The 9,212-nt window shown below is 42.9% G+C and overlaps 1 long non-coding RNA gene across 1 annotated transcript in view; it reads left to right on the top strand.

Moving 5' to 3' along the window:
• The window catches only part of LOC104860565, a 10,494-nt gene that overhangs the window by 585 nt on the left and 697 nt on the right, over positions 1 to 9,212 (top strand). The window contains exon 2 of the long non-coding RNA XR_779726.2: positions 8,804 to 8,939. This is a non-coding gene — a long non-coding RNA (uncharacterized LOC104860565). The remainder of the gene's footprint in view (positions 1 to 8,803; positions 8,940 to 9,212) is intronic.

Raw genomic sequence — 9,212 nt, 5'->3', positions numbered from 1 at the left:
GTACCAGGGATTGAACTCAGGACCCTGTGCTTGTGAGGCAGGTGCAGTGCTATTGTGCTAAATCCCCAGCCCCCTACTATGGAATTTTAACCTATTCTAGTTAATATATCCTCTTTTTGCTTAAACAAAAATTGTGGCAGGTTTTCTAGTATTTGCAATCAGATGACAGACACATCCAAGAACCTCCTCTCTCATATGAGAAACTACTTTTAGGAAAAGATCATTCACTGTAAATATGGACCATCAATAATGTTTGAAAAGCATGGTAGCGCACGCCTGTAATCCCCCAGCACTCGGGAGGCTGAGGCAGGAAGATCGCTGCATGTTCGAGACCAGCCTGGGGTGCACAGTGAGTTCCAGAGCAGTCTGAACTACACAGTGAGACCCTGTCTCAAAAAACAAAACAAAAATAATGTTTCAAAGTATCCCTTCATCAAGAAAGTTTTCAATTTTCAGAAATTGTCCAGCAAATATTGAGCCCCTGCAAGGTTTTGCTGCAAAGAAATGTAGGAGAGTATGCTAGAAAGAAAGGATAGCCAAGCTTTCCCATTAAACTCAGTATTTTAGTATATAATTTTGGCCATTTTGATCAGTTCCAACTTCTGATAATGGCAGAGGAAATTGTATCTGATTAGTCCTCCTACCAAAGACAATTACAAATTCTGGACCCAAAACGAAATAATTACAACAAAACCTATTTGAATGTCCTAGGAAAAAACTAACATGGTTTAGTACTGCAGACAAAAACTGGAAAAGAAATGACCCGTGCAAAAAGGGAACAGTGTGAGTGAGGTGGATAGTGATGGAGCTGAAGCAAAAACTGGCAGCCCAGATGAGCCTGGGAATTGCAGGTTGGAGTTTGGAGGCTTCCATAGCAGCAGGAAGTAAGGAAGCAGAGAATTCTATAAGGAGGGGAGCCCAAATCTATGTACAAATTACTCTCATTATGCATCTTCAGGGTAGGTGCAGGGCACCCAGGGAAAAACATCCAGCTGGAAGGCTGGAAAGAGCTGCTGCCTTGTTTTGGGCAGATGGAACTTAGAGTTCAATTCCCACTAAGTTACAGAGGCTTGAAAAATGCCTAAAGCTTCTTACCGAGGTGACAGGAAGTAAGGGCTGCTTCTCAGGACTCCTGTGCCCTAGGAATAAAGGCAAAACCAAAATAGACCCATCGTAACAAAGCCTAAAACCAAGTCTTCATATTTGCAATATTCAATATAATAACCTTCATTAAAATTAAATAAAATTTTAAGCCAGGCATATAGCCTGCACCTATAGTCTCGGTTTCTTGAGAGACTGAGGCTAGGAGATCACTTGAGCCTGAGAGCTTGAGGCCAGGCTGGGCAACATAGCAAGACCCCCATCTAAAACAAAAAACAAGACCTTAAATTAAACTTAAAATGTAGTTCCTACGTCACACCAGCCACATTTCAAATTCCTAGAGCCATGTGTACTTAATGTCTGTTGTATTAGACATTACAGAAGTTCTATTGAACTTGTTCCATAGGATCGAGATATACAGTGCTGTGCCAGTGATTCGATTGCTTGCTAAAACAAAGGTCAATCCTCCCCCCCCCAAAAAAAGGCCAGGCTTGGTGGCGCACACCTGTAATCCCAGCACTCAGGAGGCTGAGGCAGGAGGATCGCTGTGAGTTCAAGACCAGCCTGGGCTACATAGTGAGTTCCAGGTCAGTCTCAACTATGTAGTGAGACCCTGTCTCAAAAAAAAAAATAAATAAATAAAACAAAGGTGAACCTTCTTCTGAGGAAGACAGGAAAAGCCAGTCTCTTTAATTTATCAATCCAAAATCTCAGTGTACAATTTTAAAAATAGTTACTAATTGTGCAAAGAAGCATAAGAATGTAACCTAAAGTGAAAGAAAAACCAGAAAATAAACACAGACTGACAGATGATCTGAATGTTAGAATTAACAAAGACTTAGTGGGCCAGGGATTTAGCTCAGTGGTTCCATCACCTGCCTCGCAAGCACAAGGTCCTGAGTTTGTTCCCTGGCACCAAAACAAAACAAAAACAAAAACAAAAAACAAAACTTACTATGATAAATATGTTAAAGAACCTGCAGGGAAATACACATATACTAGGTGAAGAAAAGGGAAATTTCAAGAAAGATATAAAACGTTGGGGGAACTCAGTGGAAATCCTGGAACTGGAAAACACAATATCTGAAACTGACACAGTCATTATGATGTTAGGAACTAGCAACATGAAAATTACGGAAATTGTTAAGCAGACAGAAAAAGGTGAAATGTAAAACAGTAAGCCTTCATTTACCTGTAGAACAATATCAAGCGGTCTACATGTAAGCAAACTTCATGGTTGGACTGTCGACTGTGGAGTCTACCCCACCTCTGGAATTTCAGTTTTGTGAAGTAAATTTCCTTATATTGAAGTCAATTTAACACAATTTTTGTTGCTGTCTCAGAAAGCATCACAAGTGCCGCACATACTCATCAGTGGCCTTGTAACAGGAGAATGAAGTAGTAGAAAAAGTATTTGAAGAAATATCGGCTAGAAATTTTTCAGATTTCATCAAAATTGTGAACAAGGTAATTTCAGCCGTTTGGGTTTCTCCAGTCCCAATTCCAGCATCCCCCACTCACTGACAAGATACAAGATCATATGTAGACCAAGAATTTTTGGTAGTACAAGAGAGCCTGAGGTGAGAGTACAAATATTTGGAGGCCCTGCTGATACTAAGGATATTTGAGAGACCTCCCGGAATTTCACCGACTCCAGAGACAGTTCTAGTGTGTACTTGCCCTATTGATGACTTTAGTCTCCTTCTGCCACTGACAGAGGCTCTTTAAACACTTTGAAAGTATTAGATAGATTCAACTCCAGTTTAAATTCAATTTGAAGTAAATGTTACATTTCAATAGTTAATCTGCCTGCCTCACAAGTGCAGGGCCCAAGTTCGATTCCCGGTACGGGGAAAAAAAAAAAAAAAAGATTTCTGAGAATTAGCAAAAATGGGGGAAGCAAAAGAAATACAAGAAAGTTAATTCACAGTATAACTAGGAATCAAGTTGAGTGGAATGAAGAAAAAAATCAACAAGAATGACCCTGAAGAACTCATATACCTACGGTGTGCTTATTCTCATAGACTGGGCCATTTATGAGTATGTGTGATACTTGTGATGATTTCTGAGGTAAAAACAATTATAGCAAACTGACTTAAATATAAGGAAATTTGTTAATTTGCAAAACTGAAATTTCAGAAGTAAGGTAGACTCCAGAGCTGGCTCAGTCAGCGGCTCAACCATGTCAAGAAGAAACCCATTCTTTTCTTTTCATTCTATTTTCCACAAGCAGAGAATCACCTTGAGATTGCTTCCCTTCAAGTTTTAAGCAGCCGCTTCAGCTCAGGGTTCCATGTAAGTACTTGCTCATAGCTAGCAGGAAAGGAGAAACCAAGAAAACCATTCCCACAATCAAGGAATATAAGGCCATCACTTTCATCTGATGTAGCTAATGTGAGTTATGCCTATAAGGAAAAAGATAATTGCCTTAGATGCTAGCAAAATTATTTTAGAACGGGTACAGGTAGGATACCCTCAAATCAGGGTATCTTCAAGTCAACTTCCTAAACTGGGCTTCTGCTTAGGAGGAGTCTGATATTAAATACCTTGGTAATTTAGAAAATCTTCTTTAGCAACAGTTAACTATACATTCATTTATTTTATGTTACTAAAAAGCAAACTGACAGGCCCATGGAGTTGTTCTTGAAATTTTGTCTGGTTACCCGCATCATGGTGGCTTTCTCTAGTATGAGCCATTTTTCTATTCCCTCGAGAAGGGCTGAGGTCTGGTAGGCCACAATTTATGTGTTGAGGCAGTTTGTAAACATTTTCAGTGATAGTTGGTATTAAACATATTGCAGGCCAGGGATTTAGCTCAGTGATGCCGCCACCCGCCTCATAAGCGCAAGGTCCCGAGTTCGATTCCTGGTACCAACAACAACAACATACTGCTAATAACAGAATCACTTCACCCACAGAGCCACCCAGAAAATATCAAAGACTCTAAAGGCAACAATAAAATCCAACAGGACAATAACAACAATGTGGAAGAGAGGACATTGAATTGATGGGTTGAAAATTATGGGAAGAGTTTTGGTTGAAAAATCTCCAGATGGCAATGACTTCTTCCATGACTACTCTAAGCTAACCTGTTTGCATAGTGAAACCAGTTTCCTGATCATGATTTTCACATTCAACTGGATCTTTATTCTGAGTTGGCCTATCAGCCTTGGGCATGATATACTTCTCCAGGAATGAGGAAAAGCCAAGCAGGAGCCAAATACTTGTGATCTGTTCCTCAAGGTGAAGTCAAAGTCTGTAGTATAGCCAGGAGTGGTGGCACGCCTGTAATCCCAGCACTCGGGAGGCTGCGGCAGGAGGATCACTGTGAGTTCGAGACCAGCCTGGGCTACACAGTGACTACACAGTGAGTTCCAGGTCAGTCTCAACTACATAGTGAGACACTGTCTCAAAAAAAAAAAAAAAAAAAAATGTCTGTAGTGTAAGAATTAGTAATTAAGTTACAAGGCAACCAAAGGAAAAGGGCTTTCTGGAAAGGTAAAAGGAAAAATTGGTGACTTCAGTTTTGCTATTTACATCCTGACTTTTGTTTTTATTAATGATAACTGTAGAATTTATATACTATCCAGGGTGCAACTGAAAGAACTTAAAGTTTAGCCTTCTGTTATCTCTTTGTAAGATGACAGGGGGGCATCCTGTCTGTTAACTCCATTCACTGTGTAGGATGTCTCAAGAGTAAGTGAAAACAGAGGGTGGATACTGAGGTACGGTAAAAGAAATAAAGCTAGGTAAAAAGGCACAAGGAAAACCATAATTATAAAAATAAAAACTGCAGGTTTGGGACACACACCCTTAAACAGTTTTTCCTTCCTGAGACACAATAAGCTTGGGCCGTTCCTTTATACTTGTCGATGGGCCTTTCCATATCACCTGTGAGGACCGTTACCTGAGAACGGGCATCTCCTTTTCCCTGCAGAAAGAGGTGTCTCTTTTCACCTGTAAATTGAATCCTCTCTTTTCACAGATTCATAAGTTCTACAGATTTCTACTCCCACGTCCCCCATAAATGCACCCAGCTCAAGGCCATAAGCATGTCTCTCTCTTTTGAAGGCCGCCACTCTATTTCTTTGAGTGTGTACTTTAAAAATTCTATAGTAAACCCCACTATGCCTATTATGGACATGTCCTGAAAATTCTTTTTCTGTCATGGAAGTCAGTGAAAGTACAACCTGTCCCATGGGTAGAGCGAGTCAAAGTTCCCCATTTCTGCTTTGGAGGCCTCTGTGGACTCTGTCCAGTGACTATTACAGCAAAAGGGGGTAGAACAATACAGAGAAAATCACTGAAGGACAGCATTTAAGTCCAAGGTCAAAGGATGTGGTGAGAAGCCGACAAAGGAAACCATCCAGGGATTGCTGGCCCCAAACAGCCTTTAGTGGTGGTGATGCAGGGTAGGGTGAGGGGAGTGTTTTTATTTAAACCGTGACACTTGGTAAACTAGGAAATAAAGAGACAAAAGTAGATACGATGCCAAACTCAGCAAACTGCAGCTGGAATGAGGTACGTCAAGGACAGTCCTGAGCATGGAGAAAATCTTGCTGGTTAGCATTGTTCTCTAGAGCCAGACCAGCACAAAGACACCACTGGAAAGGAAGGACGGTTGGCGTTGGAGTACATGTAGGACTTTGAAAAGTAGGAATTATGCTTTCTGGACACGGATATTGATTTTTTTGAAATCATTGTAATCGCAATTCCTTTCGTAGACTGTGACACCTCCCCTCTTAGTCCCCGGTCAGTTGTACTGCCTCTGCTCACATCAGGGGGACTTGGTATTTCAACTCTGACACTTTCTACTCTGGTGCTCTCTTCATTCCTCGGAGTGCCTCCAGTTGCCTTGCCTGAGTTGAAGCTCGTCCTTACCCAGAGAACACTGCTTCCCTTGTAGCGCTTAAGTATTCTACATCGTGCCTACCCAGTCAGGAGTAGGAATGGCCAGCTCCTCAGTCCCTCCCTGAAGCTGCCTCCAAAGCCTCCTGTAACAGTGACTGTTCCTCTGAAGTTCAGCTATTGTTGTTTTTGTGTATTGGCCTCCTGGCCATTCCCTTTCACCCTAAGGGCTCTACCTGTCCACTTTATCTGTACCTCTCTCTCAACCTTGGTGCCTTCCAGGGGGAAGGTACTGCATCCATGGGCAACCTAGTCAACACTGTGACTCTAAATCACCTTGGCACCCGCTTCCCAATCATACCTCAGACTTTGTTACCTCTCAGATCTCCCATTGCAGCCCGCTTGCCTACCTGTTCTTTTCCTCACCACGCTGAGGCCTTCAGTGCTACTTTTTCTTAGCCATTTATCTGCTTTTTCTTTATTTCTCTTTGAAGCCATTGTGTTCATCATTATCTTGCCAGTGCCCTATTTATTAGCCTGTTTTGTCCTTTTCTTTAAGTCTCCTTCTAGGCAGGAAAGCCTCCTCATGGGGAAATCCCCCAGCCTTGCAGTCTTCCCAGGTCATCACCACCTCTGAGCCTCAAACCATTTCCTCCCCAGGGAATCCTCCTGTCCCCTCACCCTTCATCCTTCAGTGTCTCTGAACAACCATTTCAGATTTTCTCCATTTCTCAGTGTTTTGAGGCCTGATCTCATCTCTTACTCTCAGTCGATGTCTCGTTTTTTACTTCACAGAGAAAAATAGAAGCCTTCAGGTGGAAATTACCTCCTTTCCTGCCACCAGCCCCTATGAGCCCACCTAGAGCTGTAGCCCCTCCTTTGCTTTTCCCTCCGGACAAGATGGAGCTGCTGTCTGTCTGTCTTTTTACAAAGTCAATCTGTTCCCTATCCTTGATTTCCAGCCTTCTCAGAAGAGGCCTGTTGCTATTTACCCTCTTTATCTGTTTGTTCATCTCTCATGGGTCCTTTTCCTCAGCATCTAAGCGTGTTTTGTTGAGTCCCATTCTAAAATATTCCACTCCTGGACCCCACATTTTCTTTCCCGTTCTCTTTTCTTCTCCTCTTTGTCTTCAAACTGATCGGAAGAGCTGGGCGTAGTCATTGTTTGGGGCCTTATTCGACACCTGTTTACTCTTTGTCCTCCTTCGGCTGGCTTCCCCCCTGCTCCTTTCCTGAAAGCATTTCTGTCAAACATGACGTGACCTCCATGGTGCTAAATCTCAGGGGCACCCCTTGGCCTTCGTGTCCTGTGACATCTCAGTAGACTTCAACAGAGTTGGCCATCTCTTCTGTACTTTCTCCCTCTCCCCCTTCATCGTCTTTTCCTCTTCTACCTGACCTTTAAGTGGAACTTCTTAGACGCACGTTTTTCTCATTCTGTCTGCTTAAGTCATCTCACCCACTTCCCTGGCCTCATTTCTATGCTAAGATCACTCACATGTATACACCAGCCCAGTCTCTTGTCTAACCTCTGGAGCCATCCAAGTGCCTGCTTTGTGCAAGTGCCTTGTACAGTTGTTTAGAACTTTCTTATAGCACTAAAGATTTTTGTACCCCCCACCCTCCCCCCCAGGAGGCTCACTCACTTACCATATTCACCAGTGCCCTTGCCTTTGGCCTCCACTCGTGTGTTGCCCCTGGAGATCCTTAGCAGGGTGGGAAAATGGGGAGAGATTTATTCCCTTAGCTCCCTCTCTGCGAGGTTGCTGCAGGCCCAGTTACTAATCTGATGGTCACTGCTTTTCTTTATATGGCCTTCTCCTCATGAGCCTACTCTTGAAGTCTAGGGTGGTGGTGCCCAGATGTTACTGGCTCCTGGCTGTCTGTGCTGTAGCTCTTGTGATATTCCCAGACCCCATGTAGGCTATGTAAATAATTCCCTATTTAAATTATGCTAGTTTGGGTGTATTTGCTGTTCCTTGCCGGTACCCTAGTCAGGCAATCAATTGTGTTTGGGTTGATGGTGTTTTAAGAGCTTAAGGACAACCTTGTGAGGAATGGAGAAGTTTGAAGGACGGAAGTGGACACTTAATTTGCATACGGTAGGATCACACTAACTCAAATTATCGTGGTCATAGCATGGAAGGAAGAATAAGCAGAAGATAAGTCACTGGGAGATTAAGTGGCTGTGATACCTAGTGGCTCTGTCAAGGGTAGTGATTTTATTTTTTTTCTTTAATTTTCCTTACTATATATTTGTAGTACATGATGATTACATTTATCATGAGGGGTTGGTCCATGTAAATAATACCTCTTAATTCTTTTGACTTCCCCTACCCCTATCCTTCCCCCCCCATCTCTTGGGGAGTCACCTGGCTTCCTAAAGCTCTAAAGAGCATAAATGGGCAAAAAGATATATTAAAAACATGCTTGGCATGGTGGCACAGGCCTGTAATCCCAGCACTCAGGAGGCTGAGGCAGGAAGATCACTGCAAGTTCAAGGTTAGCCTGTGCTACGTAGTTAAAGCCAGCTTGAACTACATAGTGAGACCATGCCTCACAAAACAAAAACATGCTGTAGTAAGACCAATGGATACATACTGAAGAACACCTGTGTAGAGTCCAGTCTCTGTGGCAACCTTAAGGGTGTCTTAACAACCTACAGTCCTTACAATTAACAACAAGACCTGGCCTCCCTGGCAGACTTGCAGAGTTGCAGGGCCAAAGAAAGGTTTGACCTTGAGGAAAGGAACCTGTGGGACAAAATGGAGGCTGGGAGCTAATTTCCCCCAAGTCCTCTTTCTGCAAAATAGCTTTTTCTCAGATCCACTCCCTCTCTTCTTTTTGCCTCCAGCCTCATAACAAGCACTAGATTCCAGTGCAATCCAGAAAAGGGAATATGTAAGACCTGCTCCAGGATAAAGTGGCCTATCCACTGCAAGACAAGAACTTGACGAGTGGGAGTCAGAGAAGCACATGTAGGGGCAAAGGTAAGAGTAAATGTAAGAACAAACCAAGGGGGAAGCTACGAAAGGCTCCATCAGGCTGAATTAACGGACATGGTGCATCATCTAGGACTCAGGATTAGTGCAAACACCAGGGAGTTGTGTTCGCAGTCTGCTAGAATGGCTAATCAGTGATGGCTGTGGTACTTGGGTTAAAATCCTGTAACTTCTCTGGTGTATGACGGAACGGTGTGGCGTCTGGATTATCAGCATCAGTGTCACTTTGGCACGTGTTAGAAATATAAATTCTCAAGCCTC

The sequence above is a fragment of the Fukomys damarensis genome, unplaced genomic scaffold (genome assembly GCF_012274545.1).
Source record: "Fukomys damarensis isolate Sample0158 unplaced genomic scaffold, DMR_v1.0_HiC HiC_scaffold_14, whole genome shotgun sequence".
Lineage (NCBI taxonomy): Eukaryota > Metazoa > Chordata > Mammalia > Rodentia > Bathyergidae > Fukomys > Fukomys damarensis.
This window is presented reverse-complemented; position numbering and strand designations above follow the sequence as displayed.